The 26,760-nt window shown below is 38.6% G+C and overlaps 1 pseudogene; it reads right to left on the bottom strand.

Annotated features, from left to right (window-relative positions):
- Nucleotides 1-22,182: 22,182 nt before the first annotated feature.
- Nucleotides 22,183-23,399, bottom strand: LOC138441856 (E3 ubiquitin-protein ligase makorin-1 pseudogene; annotated as a pseudogene).
- Between the last annotated feature and the right edge of the window lie 3,361 nt (nucleotides 23,400-26,760).

The following is a 26,760-nucleotide window of genomic DNA, read 5'->3' as shown; positions in this document are numbered from 1 at the left end:
GAGATAATATCTAAGCCACTGGAATATACTGCCTGACAGGAGTATCTTTGTACACCTGGGGCCTTGGGCCACGGCAGACAGTTTATGCTGAGAATGTGATTCATGGTGCATCCTTTAGCAGTGTTGTGTCAGCTTGACCTCTGCAGGGGCAGGAGGCTGAGTAGCCAGTGTCAGTGTTTCCTGCTTATGTGATTGACCTCCAGTGATAAACCCTGGACTGCAGGCTCAGGCGAGCTACTTGGTTGGCAATATGCAATGCCTGTTGTCGTACATCATTGCTAGGAAAATTAAGTGCTGTTTGTATGACTTCACTGGGAGAGGAAAAGGAGAAGCTTGTGCTTAGTCTCTCCTGAACTCTGCTACATGCACCTTTTTCCTTTGTTGATATCAATCTTTATCCTTTTGCTGCAATAAACAGTGCCATAAACAACATTTCTAAATTCTGGGAGTACTTCTAGTGAATCGTTGAAACTAAGGACGGTTTGGGGACCACAGACATAGTCTATTACTTATCTAATATGTCAGACATCTGTTAGGCACAAGATTTACCATGAAGAATGAAGTACACAAGTCCTTGTATCAGCTGATGTTGGAGAAGCCAGATTACAAACAAGTAAGCAGACTAGACAAATACAAATAAAAAGTAAGTCCCATGAACAAATGAGAAAAATAGAACAGAAGTGTAGAAGAGTCTGTGTTTTATGCCACAACCAAATTCTATAGGAGAGACTAAGTATATACATTTAATTTACCTTTTATCTTCAAAATATAACAGGCTCCTGGCAGAAAATACACACTCAGTAAATGCTTGTAAACTTAAGTTGAATGCCAACTCCCTTTCCCACAGCTGTCCATTTCCTTGTGGAAATTTTCCTGAGCAAAGTGAAATAAATTTAGGATATTAAAATGTATGGAGCATAGCTAGATTACATATTAAATATGAGGTGTGTATGTGTGTTTTCTCTAATAATAGAGAAGACTAAACTGACTTTTGAAAATGAAAATCTCTAGTTTGCTGATTTGGGTTTTGAAAATTTTGTTGTTACTTCTGACTGACTAATCATAAGTAACTTTATATGAGAAAATCCATTTACTTGACTTAAGAATAAAATTAATAGGAAGATGTCTGCAAGTGTTTTATTGCATGAATGTTATGTAATGCTAAACACGCAAAATAGTTATTGTGCTTTGAAGACTACATAAGGCCCCAACAGATTTTCCTTTGGATCCTAATATCTAACATATGTTATATGTTGAGTAATTTCTACCTTAAACTCTGTATTAAGAGATTTTATGAAATAATTATCTTTAAAAGGTTGAAACTTCAGTTCAGTTCAGTCACTCAGTCGTGTCTGACTGTGTGATCCCAGGGACTGTAGCACGCCAAGCCTCCCTGTCTATCACCAACTCCCGGAGCCTACCCAAACTCATGTCCATTGAGTCAGTGATGCCATCCAACCATCTCATCCTCTGTTGCCCCCTTCTCATCCACCTTCAATCTTTCCCAGAATCAGGGTCTTTTCAAAAGAGTCAGTTTTTCGCATCAGGTGGCCCAAGTATTAGAGTTTCAGCTTCAGCATCAGTCCTTCCAATGAATATTCAGGACTGATTTCCTTTAGGATGGACTGGTTGTATCTCCTTGCAGTCCAAGGGACACTCAAGAGTCTTCTCCAACACCACAGTTCAAAGCATTAATTTATTGTAACTCAGCTTTCTTTAAGTCTATCACATCCACAAATGACTATTGGAAAAACCATAGCCTTGACTAGCTGGACCTTTGTTTGCAAAGTAACATCTCTGCTTTTTAATATGCTGTCTAGGTTGGTCATAACTTTTCTTCCAAAGAGTAAGCGTCTTTTAATTTCATGGCTGCAATCACCATCTGCAGTGATTTTGGAGCCCCAAAAAATAAAGTCTGTCACTGTTGGCACTGTTTCCCCATCTATTTACCATGAAGAGATGGGACCAGATGCCATGATCTTAGTTTTCTTAATGTTGAGTTTTAAGCCAACTTTTTCACTCTCCTCTTTCCCTTTCATCAAAAGCCTCTGTAGTTCTTCTTTGCTTTCTGCCATAAGTGTGGTGTCATCTGCATATCTGAGGATATTGATATTTCTCCTGGCAATCTTGATTCCAGCTTTTGCTTCATCCAACCCAGCATTCCTCATGATGTACTTTGCATAAAAGTTAAATCAGAAAGGTGACAGTATATAGCCTTGACGTACTCCTTTCCCAATTTGGAACCAGTCTGTTGTTCCATGTCCAGTTCTAACTGTTGCTTCGTGACCTGCAAACAGGTTTCTCAAGAGGCAGGTCAGGTGGTCTGGTTCCCATCTCTCGCAGAATTTTCCACAGTTTGTTGTGGTCCACACAGTCAAAGGCTTTGGCATAGTCAATAAAGCAGAACTAGATATTTTTCTAGAACTCTCTTGCTCTTTCAGTGATCTAACAGATGTTGGCAATTTGATCTCTAGTTTCTCTGCCTTTTCTAAATCCAGCTTGAACATCTGGAAGTTCACAGGTTCACATGCTGTTGAAGCCTGCCTTGGAGAACTTTGAGAGTTACTTTACTAGCCTGTGAGATGAGTGCAATTGTGCAGTAGTTTGAGTATTCTTTGGCATTGCCTTTCTTAGGGACTGAAATGAAAACTGACCTTTTCCAGTCCTGTGGCCACTGCTGAGTTTTCCAGATTTGCTGGCATATTGAGTGCAGCACTTTCACAGCATCATCTTTTAGGATTTGAAATAGCTCAACTGGAATTCCATCACCTCCACTAGCTTTGTTCATAGTGATGCTTCCTAAGGCCCACTTGACTTCACATTCCAGAATGTCTGACTCTAGGTGGGTGATCACACCATCGTGATTATCTGGGTCATGAAGATCATTTTTGTATAGTTCTTCTGTGTATTCTTGCTACCTCTTCTTAATATCTTCTGCTTCTTCTAGGCCCATACCATTTCTGTCCTTTATTGTGCCTGTCTTTGCATGCAGTGTTCCCTTGGTAGCTCTAATTTTCTTGAAGAGATCTCTAGTCTTTCCCATTGTATTGTTTTCCTCTATTTCTTTGCATGGATTGCTGAGGAAAGCCTTCTTATCTCTCCTTGCTATTCTTTGGAACTCTGCATTCAAATGGAAACATATCACTTCTTTATTCCTTCAAGAGTTTTTTTTCAGCACTGCATTCTGGATATTCCCATCTGTGTTGATTGTACACATTTCAGAGCTGATGGAAGTGTAAACACTGATTATGTTTGTTTATTGATCCCTTCTCAAGGAACTAGACTAAACAGCACTCCTTCAAATCCTGTTCTGTACTATTGTTCATGTTAGAAATTACCAAGTAAGAAGTGCCATGTAGACATTATATATGGTTATAGTACTGATATAATGTGTTGTTTTACAGTGGAAGCATTATGATGGAACATTCTCCATGGTTGTGTCAGTTGACCAGACATAAATCTTTCCTTCATAGAAGTGCTAACACTAAATGCATGGGTGTGCAATGGAGGTGGCAGTGGTTATCAAGTGTATCTATGTGTATGTGTGTGTCAAATGTTGTTAGTGATAGATTAACCAGAGATAGCTGAGAACTTTTTTATGAGATGTTTGCCTAAAATTGTGGGTGGATTTCCTGGGTGTAATATAATCCTTTTTAAAAAAATCACTTATTTGATATTTATATTTTTCTTAAAAGGGAGATATATTAATTATTTTCATTGTATATACTTCTCATTTGAAGGGGGACAAATGTTGCAATATGACATAATAGGAAAAATGAGCTTTGGATTCAGACAACCAAAAGTTTTAAATCTAATGATAAAATTTAGTAATTACATGAACTTGTGAAAGGCAACTTTATTTCTGTAGTCTCAGTCATCGGTAAAATGACAGGATGATTTGACAGTAGAAAATAAGATTTAGCTTAGTTTAAAGGCCTGATTTTATATTTTTAAAATAATACATTTCACAGCATTTTCACAGTTTTTTTTTTTTTCACATGCTGTTTTAATCATTTCCTTGTTCATGACGGAGAGATTGTACTATGGGATTGTGAGGATGGCTGAACACATGACATCCAACACTGGACATATGAAATTGACAGTAGTGAATTAGTCACATACATTGTTATTTACAGGCTTACCAGGCGGTGCTAATGGTAAAGAACCTGCCTGCCAATGCAGGAGACTTAGACGATACTGATTGGATCCCTGGGTCAGGAAGAGCCTCTGGAGGAGGCCCCAGTATTCTTGCCTGGACAGTCCCATAGACAGAAGAGCCTGGTGGGCTACAGTCCATAGGGTTGCAAAGAGTCAGACACGACTGAAGGGACTTAGTGTGCACACATTGTTACTTACAGCCTGGGAGGGTAGGAAACTTAAATCTGTTACTTAGGGATAAGCAGAGACTGTGTTTGGTTCCCTTGATAAGGAGGGATACTTAGCTAGGGGACCTTACCCTCAGAAGAAAAATCAGGAGGGAAACTTGCAGTTAGGCCAGATGAAGCCCTCCTGATTTCTCTCAGATGTCAGAGTAGCACGTACTTTTTTAAATTTAATTTTTATAGGGGTGTAGTTGATTTGCAGTGTTGTGTTATTTCATGTGTGTAGCAAAGTGAATGTGTTCATATATACATATCAATCTTTGTTTTAGGTTCTTATTTCATATAGGCCATTACAGAGTATCAAGTAGAGTTCCCTGTGCTGTGTGGTAGGCCCTTCTTAGTTATCTGTTTTATGTAGTGTGTGTATGTCAATCCCAATCCTCCAATTTATCCCTCCCCTCACTCACTGATAGCCATCAATTTCTTTTCTACATTTGTAATTCTGTTTCTGTTGTGTAAGTAAGTTTATTTGTACATGAACTTCCATTAATTTTAGACCTTAAACCATACACGCTTTCTTTTGTTTGTCTGTCATAAGACTGTGAAATAGGAAATGTTGATGCAAAATTTTGAAATGGTGATCATAGAGGTGGTTGCATATTATCATATTTTAAAAAATGGGCTAACACACGAGAGGTGAGAACATACACGTGTGAAATATCATGGGTGAGTACTTGTACATTTAGATATCTGTGTGCATGTAAATGCATTGATATTTCAGAAGGAACTGTTCCTTTGTTCATTCAGTGAAGTAGGAAACCATTTCTCTTCACAGTTACCTGGGTTTAGCGCTTGATAAAGTGAAGTCTTGGTAAAATGGAGACAGACTTTGACCAACAAAACATCTTAACTACTACAACCCTACATCTTTTCACACCAAATTTTGCTTAAAAATTTTTCATTGTTTTTCTCTGTTCTCAGGATAAAGATGAGAACTTTAACAATGTCTGTAGAATCGCATATGATGAAGGCTTTCTCACTTTCTTCATTCCATTCACACTCATCTTTCAGCCATGTCAGCTTCCCATGCTCACTCCAGTCAGAGCTTTGTCCATAATTTTCCACATGCCTGTGATGCTTTCTCTCTTCTGCTGTTGTTCAGTTGCCAAGTTGTGTCTGACTCTTTGCGACCCCATGGACTGTGGCATGCTAGGCTTCCCTGTCCCTCACCATCTCCCAGAGTTTGCCAAAGTTCATGTCCATTGAATCATTGATGCCATCCAACCATCTCATCCTCTGTCATACTTTTATCTTTCTACCTTCAATCTTTCCTAACAGCAGGGTCTTTTCCAGGGAGTCATCTCTTCTCATCGGATGGCCAAAGTATTGGAGCTTCAGCTTCAGCTTCATCATCAGTCTTTCTAAAGAGTATTCAGGATTGCTTTTCTTTAAAATTGACTGGTTTCATCTCCTTGCTTTCCAAGGGATTCTCAAGAGTCTTCTCCAGAACCCAGTTCAAAAGCATCAATTCTTTGGTGCTTTACTTTCTTTATTATCCAGCTCTCATATCTGTTTATCTGTACAGGGGCTTCCTTGGTAGCTCAGCTCGTAAAGATTCTGCCTACTATGCAGGAGACCCTGGTTTGATTCCTGCTCAGGAAGATTCCCTGGAGAAGGAATAGACTACCCACTCCAGCATTCTTGAACTTCCTGGTGGTTCAGATGGTAAAGAATCTGCCTGCAATGTGGGAGACCTGGGTTGGGAAGATCTCCTGGAGGAGGACATGGCAACCCACTCCATATTCTTGTCTGGAGAATCCCCATGGACAGTGGAGCCTCATGGGCTACAGTCCATGGGGGTCACATAGAGTAGCCAGACATGACTGAGTGACTAAGCACAGCACATATCCATACATGACTACTGGAAAGACCATAGCCTTGAGTATACAGACTTTTGTTGGCAACGTGATGTCTTAACTTTCCCACTCTGTTAGCTTAATCTCATACTTTTGAATGATGTTTTATTCTGGGAATCTTTTCCTGGTATCTAGGTTAAACTGTGTCTTCTTATCTTAAGCTCCTAAAGAACTCTGTTTATCCTTCATAAGACATCACAATATAACAATAATTTGTTTTAATTAATTACTGATTTCATTACAAGTCAACACTTTTAGGAAGAGAACTGCAATGTAAAATTAAAGCATCAGGGTCTATTTTGCACCACTGGGTAATGGGTTGCTTCTAGAGGATCACCGGCCAATTCAAGAAAAGGAAAAAAAAAATCCATTAACAATTTGTAGAAATGGTCAGGTGACTTTTTAAAGTGACTCTCTGCTTCCAGTAGATATTTAGAAGGCCACACCACTATCCTTCTATCAACTCAGCATGGTTAGGCATGGAAAGTGTAATAGTTAAAGAGATTATTATCAAATATGCTGAATTAGCAATCTCAGGAGTTAATTCCTCTGCACTTTCTGATTATGTTTCTGAAATAAGGAACAGGTTCTGCAGGCATCCCAGCCTAGGGTGTTTGAGAAGCTAGGGCAGGAAGTGAGAGGGTCCCAGTCCAGTTTGGAGGCCAAGAGCCATGACTCTAACAATGACTGGATTAAAAGATGAGGCAGGAAATACTTGAAACAATGCCCACTGTGTCCATTTCCAGTTTATAGTAATTTCCAAACATATAGTAATTTTATAGAAAAGAGCAGTTAATTTTCCTTTCTCTGTGTCTTGGCGTCAATTTACCATGAGCAGAGTATCTGCTAATCTTTGACACCTAAGTAGAAATGTGAGTTTTGTATTACAAATTGATATACTGCTTTGTCTCTAGAATTTATTCACTAAGCTTTTAAATACTATGAAAAAGACATTATGTGTTACTTGGAGGGAGATAAAAAGTAAATGACTGAAAACATTTTCTCATAGATTTAAGCCAGTAAATACAGAGAATACCGGAGTATAGAATTTATTGTAGGTGACTGGGAAAGTTTTAAAATAGGATTTAAAAAAAACCCCACATATAAATGGATAATTCCTGCATTTTACATATCAGAATTCTTTTCATTGCAGGACCCAGAAACCCAGAAATGACTATTTTAAATAAGAAAGATAGATATATTGTGTCATTTGTCTGGGATTGGTTTACTCACATTTTAGTCCAAATGCTTAAATAATGTCATTAGCATTTTTCTTTCCCTCTTCCATCTCTCAATTTTGATACCTTCTATATGGCCACCTTTTGTGCTTTCCAAATGGACTTTATGTAGCCAGGGAAAATGGTGACCAACAACTCTAGTTTCACTTTGGCCTTAATGCATTTGTTTCATATAACATTCTTTTTATTTCTTAATAAAACAAAATGTTTACTAGTAAAGGTGGACAGATAAGCCCAGCTACAACTTAGTATCTACCAATGAAAATATAGTTCTTAAGAACTCTTCTTCCATGCTATACACCTATGATGTTGAGCATAGTGATAGGGACTTATGTCACATGAATGCACTGACTTTATAGTTTCATGAAAATCACATGCACTAAAGGAGGGATGTTGAGGTAATATATATGCATTACAAGGGCTGAACTTTGAGAAGTTTAGAGGGTATTAGAAGGAAAAAATGTATGCCTAGTGACTATGCTTTCTTTGATTAATGTAAAATTAAGTTCATCTAAATGGGAATGAATTTATATATTGAACTAACCAAGGCTTTGAGGGCTATATTAGACATGCTTCCTAGAATATCATAAAATATCAAATGTTGAAATATAAAAAGGAGCTACTGTAATGCCTTTATTTGACATTGAAGAATGATTGAGATTCAGAGAAAGAAGTAACTTTTTCAAAGGTATGTATAAAACATTATTGGTACGCATGTTGGGGAGGGGTGGGAAAGCATAAACATAGGCACCAGTAAACAAATTTGTGCAAGTGAGTGAGATTAACTTTATATTTCATAAGGCTCCTGAAATGGAGGGTTAATTAATAAAACACATACTTGAAGCCTAAAAGTTACAAAACGTCAGAACCAAGTGTTTGAACTTAAAAAAAATTGTTTCAAATAATGTTTTTCTCATTGTGGAAACAGTAAAGACATTACAGAAAGTTATAAAATTACATAAATATAAAAAGTATAAGCATCTCATACTTATTATTATCACAGTTACAATTAATGAATTGTATCAGTAGTATATAATATGTATTCACTGCTGTCGTTCAGTTGCTCAGTTGTGTCCAATGTTTTGTGACCCCATGGACTGCAGCATGCCAGGCTTCCTTGTCCTTCACCATCTCTCGGGGCTTGCTCAAACTCATATCCATCAAGTTGGTGATGCCATCCAACCATCTCATCCTCCGTCATCCCCTTCTCCTCCTTCCTTCAATCTTTCCCAGCATCAGGGTCTTTTCAAATGACTCAGTTCTTCACATCAGGTGGCCAAAGTATTGGAGCTTCAGCATCAGTCCTGAATATTCAGGACTGATTTCCTTTAAGATTGACTGCTTTATCTCTTTGCAGTTAAAGGGACTCTCAAGAGTCTTCTCCAACACCACAGTTCAAAAGCATCAATTCTTTGGTGCTCAGCCTTCTTCACAGTCCAACTCTCACATCTATACATGACCACAGGAAAAACCATAGCTTTGACTAGATGGACCTTTTTTGGCAAAGTAACGTTTCTGCTTTTTAATGTACTGTCTAGGTTTGTCACAGCTTTTCTTCCAAGGAGCAAGTGTCTTTGAATTTTGTGGCTGTAGTCACCATCTGCAGTGACTTTGGAGTCCAAGAAAATAGTCTGTCTCAGATCTTCACTACCCGGATAATCACGATGGTGTGATCACTTATCTAGAGCCAGACATCCTGGAATGTGAAGACAAGTAGGCCTTAGAAAGCATCACTACGAACAAAGCTAGTGGAGGTGATGGAATTCCTATTGAGCTATTTCAAATCCTGAAAGATGATGCTGTGAAAGTGCTGCACTCAATATGTCAGCAAATTTGGAAAACTCAGCAGTGGCCACAGGACTGGAAAAGGTCAGTTTACATTCCAATCCCTAAGAAAGGCAATGCGAAAGGATGCTCAAACTACTGCACAATTGCACTCATCTCACACGCTAGTAAAGTAATGCTCAAAATTCTCCAAGCCAGGCTTCAGCAATACATGAACCGTGAACTTCCTAATGTTCAAGCTGGTTTTAGAAAAGGCAGAGGAACCAGAGATCAAATTGCCAACATCTTCTGGGTCATGAAAAAAGCAAGAGAGTTCCAGAAAAACATCTATTTCTGCTTTATTGACTATGCCAAAGCCTTTGACTGTGTGGATCACAATAAACTGTGGAAAATTCTCTAAGAGATTGGAATACCAGACCACCTGACCTGCCTTCTGAGAAACCTGTATGCAGGCCAGAAAGCAACAGTTAGAACTGGACATGGAACAACAGACTGATTCCAAATAGGAAAAGGAGTTCATCAAGGCTGTATATTGTCACCCTGCTTATTTAACTTACATGCAGAGTACATCATGATAAACGCTGGACTGGAAGAAACACAGGCTGGAATCAAGATTGCCGGGAGGAATATCAATAACCTCAGATATGCAGATGACACCACCCTTATGGCAGAAAGTGAAGAGGAACTAAAAAGCCTCTTGATGAAAGTGAAAGAGGAGAGCGAAAAAGTTGGCTTAAAGCTCAACATTCAGAAAACGAAGATCATGGCATCCAGTCCCATCACTTCATGGGAAATAGATGGGGAAATAGTAGAAACAGTGTCTGACTCTATTTTTTGGGGCTCCAAAATCACTGCAGATGGTGACTGCAACCATGAAATTAAAAGACACTTACTCCTTGGAAGAAAAATTATGACCAACCTAGATAGTATATTCAAAAGCAGAGACATTACTTTGCCGACTAAGGTCCGTCTAGTCAAGGCTATGGTTTTTCCAGTAGTCATGTATGGATGTGAGAGTTGAACTGTGAAGAAGGCTGAGTGCCGAAGAATTGATGCTTTTGAACGGTGGTGTTGGAGAAGACTCTTGAGAGTCCCTTGGACTTCAAGGAGATCCAACCAGTCCATTCTGAAGGAGATTAACTCTGGGATTTCTTTGGAAGGAATGATGCTAAAGCTGAAACTCCAGTACTTTGACCACCTCTTGTGAAGAGTTAACTCATTGGAAAAGACTTTGATGCTGGGAGGGATTGGGGGCAGGAGGAGAAGGGGACGACAGAGGATGAGATGGCTGGATGGTATCACAGACTCAATGGACGTGAGTGTGAGTGAACTCTGGGAGTTGATGATGGACAGGGAGGCCTGATGTGCTGTGATTCATGTGGTCGCAAAGAGTCAGACATGACTGAGCGACTGAACTGAACTGAATTGTTTCCATTTTTCCCCATCTATTTGCCATGAAGTGATGGGACTGGATGCCACGATCTTTGTTTTTGAGTGTTGAGTTTTAAGTCAGCTTTTTAAAAAGCCAGCCACTCTCCTCTTTCCCCTTCATCAAGAAGCTCTTTAGTTCCTCTTCACTTTCTACCATAAGGGTGGTATCATCTCCACATCTGAGATTATTGATATTCCTCCTGACAATCTTGACTCCAGCTTGTGCTTCATCCAGCCTGACATTTTGCATGATGTACTCTGTATATAAATTAAATAAGCAGTGATCAGTCATTTCTGACTCTTTGCAACCTCATGGACTGTAACCCACCTGACTCCTCTATCCATGGGATTTCCCAGGAAAGAATACTGGGGTGGATTGCCACTTCCTTCTCTAGGAGATCTTCCCAACCCAGGGATTGAACCCACATCTCCTGTGGCTTCTGCATTGTAGGGGAATATTTTACCTGCTGAGCCATTGGAGAAGCCCATACTATGTATTAATGTTATAATAATGTATTATTTATATGTTAGTACTATATATTAAATACATAGAGAGACTCATTATATGCACTATGTTTAAATCTATTTTCTGATTGAATTTTTTTCTAGTTGTTTTACTATTATAAACAATGTTTCTAGCACACTTCTATACATGTATGTGCAAGTTCTTAATTATTGCTTAAGAAAAATTGATGAATAATTTCTAAGACAAAGAGAGTCTAATTATTTAAGAATCTTGTTTTCTTTTTAAGTAAAATTGGAAGTAAAGTATCCTTATAGCTTTCTTTTTTGGTTAAAAAAAAAAAAAACAAAGAAAAAGAAGGTCATTCCAGCCCTCATTATTTTCAAAGAAAGATATCTCTCTAGCAGCAGTGGTCCTGTAACATTTATGTCTTGCTCAAGGGTAATCAGCTGAAATGGATATCTTTGAAATTAATATCCCACCAAGAGCACATTTCATAGCAAGTCTTAAGAATTTCAGTTCAGTTAATGACCTTTTAAATTTGTGAAAATTTATTTATGATTTTGAAAAGTAAAAACATTTAGTGGTATGTTCAATCAGTAAAACAGTAAATCCAATATCTAATAGATATTGAATAAAATACTGAAGTCTTCTATAAACATGGATTTTTCAGATTGTTGTGCAGTAATCGAAATACTATTCATAGTTACTTCAGTTGATATTTCAAATATTTAAACAATTGCTGGGTGTTAGAATGTTTTAAAAATTCACTGCCTGGCACTTTGCTTTGTACATCATAGGTTTTTAATACTTGTTTGAATGAATGAGTGAGTGAATGAATGTAGTCCTTCCTACTTGTACATGAATGAGTTATATAAATTATACATAATTCTCATTAAAATTCATAGGTTGAGAGAGTACATTCAAATATAATAGATTTAAAAATTATGAATATTGATTATTCTGATAGCAGATAATCAGAGACAGTTGACCTGTGGTATGTCCAACTTTGCTGCTTCTTAGCTGCAAATGTATATGTGTACATATATATATATATGTATATAAACACTAGACACATAAAATAACCAAATGAAAATATGGGATCATTCCTACTGAATGAAGTAATTGGTAACTCATTTTACATTGTCTTTTTGCATCCCTGTTTGAGATAGTTTATTGGATGCAGTCTTAGCAGAGCCTCTTGCTTGCTAAACAAGCAAGTTTTAAAATGATTTTCTTAGGAACATGGAACTATCAACCACGTAGATTCTGGTGTAAGAGTCTGAGTAGGGCATATGGAAAGTAACCTGACTTGTGAGAGTGCTCTAACATCATTTCTTACTGTTTGGAAAACAGGAACAGTTACTTTAAGGATAATGAAATATTTCTTGAGAGGCATTTGAATTTAGTTATTTATTTTTTTCATTTGTGTCTGTTTTAGGGTCCAATAACTTGTGTTTAGAGCTGTTTTAAAACGCCGCTTAGCTTTGTTAAGTTGGCACATGGCTTCTGGGAGTCTGAAATGTGAAACAGTTAAAAGTGCTAGTGAGCTTTATTTATCCACAGAGCTGTAGTTTCAGGACCATGGACAGCGCATTTTCCCCCTCCTCCCACCCCGCCCCAACCAGCCTGCTGTTGTTTTCTCTTTTTGGCAAGAAGAAGCAAGTAAGATTGTGTTGTTGGAGTGGTATCACTGCTCTAAGTGAAGAGAAATGTTTCCTGGATTGTGCTTTGTTTGTGAGTGTTGGATTGACACAGGGTCTGCATATCCTTTGGATAGAGTGCATTTGAATATTTCGAGATTTTTTAAAATACATTTATATTCCACAATGAAACACATCATTTATTCAACAAGTGTGTGTTAAATATCCATTGAATGAAAGGCATTGCGATAAACAGAGATGAATGAAGTAGATGTGGCTTCTTTTGACATTACTTGACTGTGGTGTTCTCTGTTACTCATATGTTGTTTCTTCTCCTTTTCTTTCTCAAGGTAAATATAATGTTTTTTAAAGGCAGCGAGTTTGCTCTATATTAGTCCTTTATAATATTTGCAATGTTAGAATGCACTGTGCTTTAAAATAGGCTATAAGTATCTGAAAGTAATACTATAGAGTCAAAAGTTCAAGGTTTAGAGCCAGAATTGAGTGCAAATTAGCTAATGCTACATGGTCGCTACACAACTTTGGGAATAAATCTTAGCCTCTCTGGACCTCAATTTCCTCACCTGTAAATTGAGGGTTATGATGCTTATCTTGCAGTGTTATTGTAAGAAATAGAAAGCATACCTGTGTCTTCTCAATATATGATAATTCTTTGAACTAACTTTATTAATTTGAATGAATGATGTCATATAAGTATTTTTACTTTCATGGGAGGTCTTTTTATGGGACTTTTGAAATTTTAACTGTTTTTGAGAGATAACATGTCTTTACTGATGTTATAAAAGTTAGAAAGTAAAATACATACTTTATAATAAGAAAAAATTGCCCATGCCTTTGCAGTCTAGTTTAAGGTTGACAGTTTTATAAATACTTTTTCATACTTTTCTAGTATTAAAAAAATGCTGTACAATTATTATAGAGTGATTTTGTTCATCTTTTAAAATATGATTACTTTCTAGTTTGCTTTTTCACTTACCAATGTAACTTGGAAAGTTTTCATACTTACATACATAATTTTTTCCTTAACTAGTATGTTCTATACTTTTGGAGCTTGTTCATATATTCCTCTCTTGGAGAATAAAGGGTTTTCTTTTTCTATTTCAAGTGTTGCTGCTATACATCATACAAAGATCATCTTAAATACTTTTCCATCTTGTCAAAACAAAATCAAGTCACTTAAGCTGGGCGGAGGGGAAGAAAAAGTGTCTTTAATGTGCTAATGCCGATGGCCATGAGATGAACAACACTCTCATTTTCAGCAATGACCATCAGAGTTAATGATGTTTCTGAATTACAAAGAGTTTTTTTAGACAAATGCATATGCAAGTAGATAGCATAATCAGTACCTAGAGTTTATTAATCAAATTCATAGACACTGCTTTAAAAATTAATGACAAGATTTAGGTTTTTAATTCTTAAGGATATCATTAAACATGGTTGTTTGGAATGAGTGTTGATGAATGCTATTTATTAATTGAGTTTTTTTAAGGATACATATGCACAAGTATGTTATACTTACTGTCATTAAGTGATATGTGCCAGTTAATTCACATTTTTATGTATTATATATGTGCTAATATTTTTATCTCTCTTGTTTCATAATATATCACTGAAATTTTGTCAGCTGTGGCAGACATCTGTGTGACAGTCCCATGGATATAAAGATGAGACTAGATTCAAACAGACAGCCTCACTTGAGAATACAAAACTCTGAGTCTTAGTTTCTACAAGTTACTCATCCTTTGTAACTTTCCAGACCACCAGAAACTTTAGGAACTTTTAAACTGCTTTGTTAAGGTGTATTTGACATATGATAAACTGTACTTATTTATAGAGCACAGTTTGAGTGTTCCATACACACACACACACACACACACACACACACACACACATCTCCTCTTGTTTCAGGTAATCACTGAAACAAGAGGTTTCCAAGAGGTTACTTCCTGATCCTCTTATAGATTAGTTTTTACTATGATTTTATGTAAGTGGAAAGTGAAAGTCACTCAGTCATGTCCAACTCTTTCCGACCCCATGGACTCTATAGTCCATGGAATTCTCCAGGCCAGAATACTGGAGTGGGTAGCCTTTCCCTTCTCCAGGGGATCTTCCCAACCCAGGGATCAAACCCAGGTCCCCTGCACTGCAGGCGGATTCTTTACCAGCTGAGCCACAAGGGAAGCCCATATAAGTAATACTGTATTATATAAGTGGAATAATACTGTATTTATCATTTCATCTGTTTTTCTAAATCTACATAATTATTTTCAGTTTCTTCATGGTTTTGTATGCATCAAGAATTAATTCCTTTATTTTGCTAAGTAGTATTCCATTGTATGCCTGTATTATAGTTTGTTTATACTTTCATCTTGTGATGGACAATTGTTTGTTTCCACTTTTGACTATTATAATTAAAACTGCTGTGACCTTTGCATACCTATCTCTTTGCACGGAGAAGGGGACAGCAGAGGATGAGATGGTTGGATGGCATCACTGACTCAATAGACATGAGTTTGAATAAACTCCAGAAGTTGGGGATAGACAGGGAGGTCTGGCATGCTACAGTCCATGGGGTTGCAGAGTCGGACACAACTGAGAGACTGAACTGAACTTTGCACGAATATGTTTTCAGTTCTCTTGGATTGGATTGGAATATCTCAACTGTAGGGTAGACGTATATTTCACTTTTCCAAAAACTATCAAATTATTCTGACTCAATTGTTCCCTTTTATATTTCCTCCAGTGGTATATGAGTTCCAGTTTCTCCACATCCTTGCCAATATTTGATGCTGTCAGTCTTTTAAACATCAGCCAATTTAGTAAGTGTGTAGTGATATTTGCTGTTATTCAGTCACTAAGTTGTGTTTGACTGTTTGTGACCCCATGGACTGTAGCATGCCAGACTTCCTTGTCTTTTACCATCTCCCAGAGCTTGCTAAAACTCATGTCCATTGGTTTGGTAATACAATCCAACCATCTCATCCTCTGTCATCCCTTTCCCCTCCTGCCTTCAGTATTTCCCAGCATCAGGGTCTTTTCCAGGGAGTCATCTCTTTGCATCAGATTTCCAAATTATTGGAGTTTCAGCTCTGGCATTAGTCCTTCCAATGAATGTTCAAGGTTAATTTCCTTTAGGATTGATTGATTTGATCTCCTTGCAGTCCAGGGGACTCTCAAGAGTCTTCTCCAACACCACAGTTGAAAAGCATCAATTCTTTGGTGCTCAGCCTGCTTTATAGTCCAACTCTCACATCCATACATGACCACTGGAAAACCATAGCTTTGATTAGATGGACCTTTGTTGGGCAAAGTAACATCTCTGCTTTTTAATGTGCTGTCTAGTTTTGTTATAGCTTTTCTTCCAAGGAGTAAGCATCTTTTAATTTGATGGCTGCAGTCACCATCTGCAGTGAGTTTGGAGCCCAAGAAAATAAAGTCTGTCACTGTTTCCATTGTTTCCCCATCTATTTGCCATGAAGTTATGGGACCGGATGCAATTTGTTTTTTGAATGTTGAGTTTTAAGTCAGCTTTTTCACTCTCATCTTTTCACTTTCATCAAGAGACTCTGTTGTTCCTCTTTGCTTTCTGCTGTAAGGTTTGTGTCATCTGCATACCTGAGGTTATTGATATTTCTTCCGGCAGTCTTGATTCCAGCTTGTGCTTCATCCAGCCCTGAATTTCACATGATGTACTCTGCATATAAGTTAAATAAGCAGGGTGACAATATACAGCCTTGATGTACTCCTTTCCCAATTTTGAACCCATCTGCTGTTCCACATCCAGTTCTAACTGTTGCTTCCTGAACTGCATACAGATTTCTAAGGAGGCAGGTAAGGTGGTCTGGTATTCCCATCTCTTTAAAAAATTTCCATGGTTTCTTGAGATCCACAAAGTCAGAGGCTTTAGCATAGTCAATGAAGCAGGAGTAGATTTTTTTCTGTAATTCCCTTGGTTTTTCTATGATCCAGAGGATGTTGGCAATTTCATCACTGGTTCCTCTGTCTTTTCTGAATCCAGCTTGAACATGTGGAAGTTCTCCATTCATGTACTGTTGAAGTCTAGCTTCTATATGGGTTAAAACTTTAAATTCAAACAATAGAAAAAAAATTTATAAGAATGATAGGAGATTATATCTGTATCTACAGTCTCAGGGTACAAAAACTTTCTGAATCGAGGGCAAAAATGTGAAAGAAAATAAAAACAGGAAAAAAGGTAAAAGTATTTAAATGTATAAAATAGAAATCTTTTTATTGTAAAAACATATAAATATATTATTGTTAATAACAATAAAACTTAAATTTTAAAAATTAGAAAATACAAGAACAATTTCCTAAAATCTTAGTTGTGGAATGGATGTGGAAAAAGGATACACTCTTGTTTTGCTGTTGAAATGTAAACAGCTACAGCTTTTATTCTTGGTAATAATTATTTAAATTAAAAATGTATAATTTTTGACCCTATTATTCTAATTTTTGGAGTAAATCTCATAGAAATATAAATATATCTTTAGGTACAGACATATACACGGATATAGCAGCATTACTCAAAGTGGCAAAAAGTGAAAAAAATTCCATTAATAAGGTTATGACTAAAAATATGTTTGGGTTGTTTAAAGCAATATCATACACAATTGACAGAAAGAAAATAAAGCTTTACCATTTTTTTAACCTTTATCATTTGAAAAGAAAGAATCCCTCACATCATTGTTGCATGAGGAAAAAAGGTACATAAATATGTTTTATATGATCTTATTTAAATAGCACAATGATGACCAATGCTTCTCCCTCCCCTATATTGCTTGTGTATATTTGTATTTATATTTGGGAAACCTGACTCATTCTTTTTAGAAACATATATTCAGAATCTGCTATACCACACATTATTCTAAGGGATGGGTTGAAGGTACATTGGCCAGAAAAGTCTTCTATTTGGGAGTTTGTATTCAAAGGAGAGAATGACAAAAAAAAAAAAAAAGAGAGGATCAAAGAATAAGGCAGGGATTAGATGGAAAGTGTAGTATAGGTAGAGTTTGGTCTCACTACAATGTGAAGTCACTGTAGGGTTTTGTTCAGCATAGTGGCATGAATTGATACCCTTTTTCAAAAAGGTTACTCTGGCAACTACTTGGAAAATGGTTTGGAGAAGGGGCAAGAATAAAAGCAGTGATCTACTGCAGAGACTGCTGCAGTGTGCTGGACAAGAGACGATGGTGGTTTGGACTAGCATGGTAGCAGTGTGGGTGGAGAGAAGTATGTACTTTGGAATTACGTTTTATAGGTAAGATTTATGAGGATTGCATGGAGAGAATGAGGGAAGGCAACAGGTCTGGGACAATTTGTGGATTCTTGCATGTATGCCATAGAGTAGATGGTAGCCGTTTTTCACTCAATTGAGGGGGAAAGTTATTAGAGAAGTTTTTTTGACTTTTGGAGGTATTAATTGACTTTAGGCAATATGAAGTTTAAACTGTTCATTAGAACATCTATCCAAGTGGAAAGATGAAATTAGCAGTTGAATGAGTGGATATGGAGTACAGTGGAGAGCACCAACCTTGAGAAATAAACTTGAGAGAAAACAACAGCACACAATTGGTATTCAGAGATTTAGAACTGGATTAGCCAACCCAGAAGGAGAGTGTAAAATAGGAAAGGACATGAGCCTGAGCTCTAACTGTTGATATCATATTTAAGTTTATTAAAAACTTTAAACTTTCATGATGTTGAATGTGGATAATTCACTATAAAAAATGAAGTTCAGTTAAAGTGCATTCAGTTAGAACTGGACATGGAATGACAGACTGGTTCCAAATAGGAAAAGGAGTACGTCAAGGCTGTATATTGTCACCCTGCTTATTTAACTTATATGCAGAGTACATCATGAGAAACGCTGGGCTGGAAGAAACACAAGCTGGAATCAAGATTGCCGGGAGAAATATCAATCACCTCAGATATGCAGATGACACCACCCTTATGGCAGAAAGTGAAGAGGAACGAAAAAGCCTCTTGATGAAAGTGAAAGAGGAGAGTGAAAAAGTTGGCCTAAAGCTCAACATTCAGAAAACAAAGATCATGGCATCCGATCCCATCACTTCATGGGAACTAGATGGGGAAACAGTAGAAACAGTGTCTGACTTTATTTTTTTTGGGTTCCAAAACCACTGCAGATGGTGATTGCAGCCATGAAATTAAAAGACGCTTACTCCTTGGAAGAAAAGTTATGACCAACCTAGATAGTATATTCAAAAGCAGAGACATTACTTTGCTGACTAAGGTCCATCTAGTCAAGGCTATGGTTTTTCCAGTAGTCATGTATGGATGTGAGAGTTGGACTGTGAAGAAGGCTGAACGCTGAAGATTTGATGCTTTTGAACGGTGGTGTTGGAGAAGTCTCTTGAGAGTCCCTTGGACTGCAAGGAGATCCAACCAGTCCATTCTGAAGGAGATCAGCCCTGGGATTTCTTAGGAAGGAATGATGCTAAAGCTGAAAATCCAGTACTTTGGCCACCTCATGCAAAGAGCTGACTCATTGGAAAAGACTTTGATGCTGGCAGGGATTGAAGGTAGGAGGAGAAGGGGACGACCGAGGATGAGATGGTTGGATGGCATCACTGACTCGATGGAGGTGAATCTGAGTGAACTCTGGGAGTTGGTGATGGACAGGGAAGCCTGGTGTGCTGCGATTCATGGGGTCGCAAAGAGTCGGACACAACTGAGCGACTGAACTGAACTGAAGGTAGGCATAATTAATTATTGATAAATTCAATGTAGATGATTACTCAGTCTTCTGAATAATTAAGGACGTACTTCAGGGCATGCAATTGCTTTTAATGCTAAGACTAATCCTATAGTCCTGTGGTATTGTTCTTGGTGTTTCTCCACCATCAATGTAATAATTACCTTGTGGTGATAAAAAACCTGCATTACATACTGATACTTCCTAGCATAGAGAAGTTTTAAAGGTTGCATTTTTTTCAGGCCATATGACAATTTAGAGATATCTGGGGAATTGGAAAAATATTGAAATTTTAGTAAGAAGATTCTCAAAGGCAGAAGACCTGTTATTTTCAATGGGGAATTGCTCAGAATGAGAAATGAAAGATGATTCCCCACCACACCCTAGAATAGCTGGAATGACTTTCTTTTAGTTCAGTTCAGTTGCTCAGTCCTGTCTGATGCTTTGTGACTCTTTGCTGCATGGACTGCAGCACGCCAGGCCTCCCTGTCCATCACCAGCTCCCAGACTTTGCTCAAACTCATGTCCATCAAGTCAGTGATGCCATCCAGCCATCTCATCCTCTGTCGTCCCCTTTCGCTCCTGCCTTCAATCTTTCCCAGCATCAGGGTATTTTCCAGTGAGTTGTTTCTTCACATCAGGTGGCCAAAGTATTGGAACTTCAGCTTCAGCGTCAGTCCTTCCAATGTATATTCAGAACTGATTTCCTTTAGGATTGACTAGTTTGATTTCCTTGCAGTCCAAGGGACTCTCCTCCAACACCACAGTTGAAAAGCATCAATTCTTTGGCTCTTAGCTTTCTTTATGGTCCAACTCTCACATCCATACATGACCACTGGAAAAACAATAGCTTTGACTAGATGGACCTTTGTCAGCAAAGTAACGTCTCTGCTTTTTAATGTGCTGTCTAGGTTGGTCATAGCTTTTCTTCCAAGGAGCAAGTGTCTTTTAATTTCATGACTGTCGTCACCATTCACAGTGATTTTGGAGCCCAAGAAATAAAGTCTGTCACTGTTTCCATTGTTTTCCCATCGATTTGCCATGAAGTGATGAGACCAGATGCCATGATCTTTGTTTTTTGAATGTTGACTTTTTTTTTTTTTTTTTGCCGGGAGGGGGGGTGCAGTGTTTAAAAATTGTTTTATTTTGGGAAAGTGCGTCCTACAAAAGGGCAGCTGCAAAATGCAGAGACCTCTGCAACAATTACGGTTTTTTGTTTTTGTTTTTTCTGAAAGTGAGTGATATCCGAGGCATCACAGCAGTAGATGAACACATTCGGGGCACCTCCAAGTTATTTTCGGGAAATAGAGCAACAAAACACAACGCTAAAATTTCTGATTGAAGAATTCTTCTAACAATTTAACATTAGCTTTTTGCTTATCATCTGGATTACCACCCTCTGTTTCCCCCTTTAATGGAAAAGCCTGACTTACTATACTGCCAAAAAATGACTCCACTACAGGAAACTCCTTAGAAGATAGTTTTGAATCACACTATCTAACTGTAAACTTGGGGATAGAATGAGGCAAATACCCACAAAAAAGGAAGCAAAAACCTGACAAATGCCTCAAATGAGGACAAAGGTTGGTCAAAAAGTGCTTAGACCAAGAAGTCCGGGAGATCAAACATTAAACACAACTGTGGACCCAAGTTAGGTTGTGTTAATACATGGGATAACCAGATAGTTTGCACTTCTATGGCTAAGCCCATTTCTGTTTATACAGACAGAGCTAGCATTGCTCTGTTAACAGCTACCAATAAACTGCTTTGTCCTTTAAGATCTATTTGCCACACGAGGCTGAAACCACTAAACCGAGTTTTTGCGCTAAGGCTACAAACATTGCATCTATGCAGGGATGGGAAGCTTGTCACACACTCGCACTCACACATCCCAAGTCCATCAGCCTTGGGGAGTCAGCTTCCAACTCTGCATCGTTTCCTTCCACTCTCATCTTTTTATATGTGTTCTCTCACAATTTTCCTGTCACGCTAAAGTCGGTAAAAATCTCAAATACATTCACACCTGGTTCTGGTTACCCAGTAGTATTACTTGTGTGCAATAAAACGAGAGACCAAAACTACAGGATGAGTGCACAGGGCGGGGATGACAGGACAGGCACCAGACGGGACACATAGATGTAACGCAGATTTTACCAGAAACCAAGTACCCACCGCCCAAGTGTAGAGCAGAAGGTGGCTACTTGTTACAGTTCAGACTCTTCTCCCATCACCCCGATTCCTGGACCCCCAAAGCAGGGACCAGTGCTGTAACTTCTGAACCCAGGGTCTTCAAAAATGAACCCTGGAAATCCAGATACGCTCCCCTTGAACTGTGTGGATCTGGTGGAAAACATGACTACACCAAACCTACCTAACTGTCTGATAGTTAAATTCATGTTACAGAAAAACTGACTTTCAGATTTATTTTTGTAACTTTTTTAAACAGAGAAAACGACATACTCGTTGGGGAAAGGTGAGGGGTTGAGCAGACAGGCCCTGGGTGAAAATGACTAGGACAGCACCTGGGGTTGAGAGGCCCGCCTAGGAGAGCTGCGGGTAAGGCTGCTGGCCCCGAGGCCTGCGGCTGTCTGAGGTTTGGCAGACCACAGTTCACGTGCCCCGCCGAGTTGCTATACATCCAAGTCATAAAAATCTTCCAGCTCATCGTGAAACGAGTCCCACTCATCTTCAGAGTCTGCCAGGTCGGTGTCCCCACTTGCAGCCAAAAGCATAAGCAACATCTCGCCCAGCTCAAAGGTGACAACTTCCTCTTTGTTGTCAAAAGGGTTGTCGTTCGGTTCCTCGATGAGCTTCCAGAAGTGGTTCCTTCGTTGGGCCAGATATCTGCTTGATGTTCCCATTTTCTGTTCTCTCGCTCTTCTACGGCCATCAGGGTAGGCATGCTTGTAAAAACAGTTCCCTCCAAACAGGCAGCTCCCACGGCCTTCATCAAAATACCTGCACGCCTTGTTGCTCATTGCCTCCTTGTATTTGTGAATGAGTTTCTGCTTCTCTGCTTTCTCCTCCACCCAGTACTCACTTGGAATGACAAAGTTAGGTGTCATCAGTCATTCTAGACAGGACCTTATGATCTTGCTCTCAGGTTGCTTAGCACTCCTACACTTGCAAATACGCTTGAGACAGCAGTTGAAGAGGATCCCGAAGCAGACTCACTGGGCCGGGCTTTCTTGTAGACCACCTCCATGCAGATGCCGCACACCATGTCCTTGCTGTGCTGCACCACGAACGAGAGCTCCATGTCCTTCTCGTGGGCCTCGATGCAGGATTTTATATGCTGTGACCTCTGGGCAGCATGCAGGGGATGGAGGACCTGCAGGCATGCGCAGTTCTCCCGGCGGCACTCCCCCACCGCGGCATAGGGGCTGAGCTGCTGCTTGGTCTCCGCCGCGCTTGGCTCCTTCTCTGCATCTTCCTGGGTCACTGAGCCTTGCAGCTGGGCTTCAGCGGAGGAAAGGGCAGTTTGGCCACAGTAGGGCTGCCCCGGAACACACTCAATGGGATTTACCCAGTCTTCTGAACTGGCTCCTACAGTTGCAAAGGTTGAATTTCTTGACTCAGCTTCACACATGTTCATTTCAGCAGTCGGTCCAACTGATGAGAGGCTCGTGGAAGCAGCAAGGGCTGACTTTGCAGTTAGATCTGTAGCAGTTGCTTCTTCCTGTTTCAGTGGCTTGCTATGTTTGTATCTGCAGCGGACTCTGTAAATACAGTACCCTCCCTGAAAATACTTGCACACTACACCATATGGACTGTCAGAGAGGCCGTGTGAATAGCGACAGTTATCTCCTTCCTTACAAAGCCCATGCATGAAATACCTCTTAGTGTCCTTCCTCTCCATAGAGTCCAAACTCTATCTGCTTGTTGAGGACAGGCCAATAAACTGAGAGATGAGGTTTGGAGGCCAGGAATAGGAAAGTGTCACCAGTGGACCTAGGTAATAGCAGGCTAGGTCTCTGAAACATCATCCTCCAATATTGAGTTTTAAGTCAGCTTTTTCACTCTCATTTTTCACTTTCATCAAGAGGCTCTTTAGTTCTTTACTTTCTGCCATAAGGGTGTTGTCATCTACATATCTGAGGTTACTGACAGTTTTCCTGGCAGTCTTGATTCCAGCTTGTGCTTCATCCAGCCCTGCATTTCACATGATGTACTCTGCATATATGTTTTTTTTTTTCAGAGTTAATTTTCTTTCTTTTTTTTTCTTTTCTTTTTTCTTTAAATTTTAAAATCTTTAATTCTTACATGCGTTCCCAAACATGAACCCCCCTCCCACCTCCCTCCCCACAACATCTCTCTGGATCATCCCCATGCACCAGCCCCAAGCATGCTGCACCCTGCGTCAGACATAGACTGGCGATTCAATTCTTACATGATAGTATACATGTTAGAATGCCATTCTCCCAAATCATCCCACCCTCTCCCTCTCCCTCTGAGTCCAAAAGTCCGTTATACACATCTGTGTCTTTTTTCCTGTCTTGCATACAGGGTCGTCATTGCCATCTTCCTAAATTCCATATATATGTGTTAGTATACTGTATTGGTGTTTTTCTTTCTGGCTTACTTCACTCTGTATAATTGGCTCCAGTTTCATCCATCTCATCAGAACTGATTCAAATGAATTCTTTTTAACGTCTGAGTTATACTCCATTGTGTATATGTACCACAGCTTTCTTATCCATTCATCTGCTGATGGACATCTAGGTTGTTTCCATGTCCTGGCTATTATAAACAGTGCTGCGATGAACATTGGGGTACATGTGTCTCTTTCAATTCTGGTTTCCTCAGTGTGTATGCCCAGCAGTGGGATTGCTGGGTCATAAGGTAGTTCTATTTGCAATTTTTTAAGGAATCTCCACACTGTTCTCCATAGTGGCTGTACTAGTTTGCATTCCCACCAACAGTGTAGGAGGGTTCCCTTTTCTCCACACCCTCTCCAGCATGTATTATAAGCAGGGTGACAGTATATAGCCTGACAAAACATGGTCCACTGGAGAAGGGCATGGCAAACCACTTCAGTATTCTAGCCTTGAGAACCCCATGAACAATGTGATTTTCTTTAGCAGACATGAAAAATAAATGGATGTCTTTGTCTCTGAATTATAATTCTCTTAACCTAACTGTTGTGTCAGAGTTAATGTTGTGTAATCCACACAGACATTCTTCCCATGGGATCCAAAGAAACCTTTATTTAAAGATTTAGGGATTTTCAAATATGGCTGTAATTGGAAAAGCCATCACCATAGCTCTTGGGAGAAAAACAAACCTAGGACACAGGTTTTGAATATCAGGTAAAAATTTATTTGAGATCTGAAATGTTCATCTGAGCAAGCTTTGCGAGGAAAGTTTTTTAAGAATCTGGATTTTTAGTGTGGTTGTCTCTTTCTCCCGAAATTGTTGCATTTCTTTTAAATGTATTTGTCAGTAGTAAGACCTTGAGTGGTAAGATGACTGCATTATAATTTATTCTTTACTAATTCAAAAATTCAGAGCCAGGGGTAATTTGAATTTACTTCAATTTAGAAAATGCTATCTTATGAAGATTACTGTGGAGATAATGTTTCATCTTAGAGAACAATTTTGTTCAGGATCTTAAAACTATATTGGCACACATTTATTTACTGAAAATTAATAGAATAAATTTAATATTTTTAATATTTCTTCACCTAGGAAGTGAGAAGATCTCTATTAGGGAGTTCTTTTCTATCCTACTTTGGAGTGAGCACAAATAATAAAACTGTAATTATTTTAAAATATTCTACATATGGGTATTTAAAAATCAGAACTTTAAAAAACTACTTGAGAAATAGAATTTCATCATACTATTCATAGAAATATATATTTTTTAAGAAGCAAATTTAGCAACTTTATTCAGTTTTTCTAGAATTCCTAGCATTTGGAAGAATTATCTTTTCTTGATTATTTCTTGGAATTCTCCAGGCCAGAATACTGGAGTGGGCAGCTGTTCCCTTCTCCAGAGGATCTTCCCAACCCAGGGATCGAACCCAGGTCTCCCACATTGCAGGTGGATTCTTTACCAGCTGAGCCACTAGGGAAGCCCATTTAGCTCTGAGTCCCTGTTAAAACTGCTGGGCAATAAGTTTCTGTCCTCCTTTAAGTATTTCAAGATTTTACTTTCATGTAAAATTCTGTTATTTCTGGAACATTCAATTTTTTTTTGTTTGATGGTGATATTGGATTCCATGTTCCATGTGTCTGAATAAAAGACCTGATGAGAATCTAAAAACTGACAGGCTTAGTATATGCTTCATGTGGTTTCCCAGGTAACTCAATGGTAAACAATCTGCCTGCCAAATAGGAGACTCAGATTTCATCCTTGGGTTGGGCAGATCCCCTGGATAAGGAAATGGCAACCCACTCCAGTATTTTTGCTTGGAGAATCCCATGGACTGGTGGCCTACAGTCCCATCAGGTTGCAAAAGAAATATACTTCGTACCACTCCTCTCTTTGATATTTAGCTAAGTTGTGAAGAGTAAGATAAACTATGCTCCTGATTTGTAAAAAAAATAAAATAAAAAACTGAGAATATAGGTGAGATATGCAGAATTAATTTTCATTGCAGTTCAAGGTATACTTTATATATTTTGCCAATGAATTTCCAAGATTTTGAAATAAAACTTAAAAGTAATGATATTTTTGATAATGTATTTTATAATTTGAGAAAAAGTGCCACCCTCTGCCCTCCGCACTCCCCTAAAAAAATAACAGGGAGGTTGATACTTTGGCTAAAAATTTTTATTTAAGTTCTGCAAGACATATATACATATGTCTTATGTATTATATGTCTTATTTTTATTTTACACACACACACACACACACACAAACACACAAACACACACACACACACACACACACACACACACACACACGGGCTTCCCTGGTGGCTCAGAGGTTAAAGCGTCTGCCTGCAATGTGGGAGACCTGGGTTCGATCCCTGGGTCAGGAAGTTCCCCTGGAGAAGGAAATCAACCCACTCCAGTATTCTTGCCTGGAGAATATATATATATAAGAGTAACCATGCATCTTGGATGTTTAACGTAAGGTTCAGGTGATTTTGAAATCTTAGGATTCAGAATCAATGCTTCTAAACCTAATTCTGATAAAAAGTAGAAATCATTCTCTCTCACCTATGCAGACACTGCTAATCAATTATGATGCTATGTACCAT

The sequence above is a fragment of the Ovis canadensis genome, chromosome 5 (assembly GCF_042477335.2).
Source record: "Ovis canadensis isolate MfBH-ARS-UI-01 breed Bighorn chromosome 5, ARS-UI_OviCan_v2, whole genome shotgun sequence".
NCBI lineage: Eukaryota > Metazoa > Chordata > Mammalia > Artiodactyla > Bovidae > Ovis > Ovis canadensis.
This window is presented reverse-complemented; position numbering and strand designations above follow the sequence as displayed.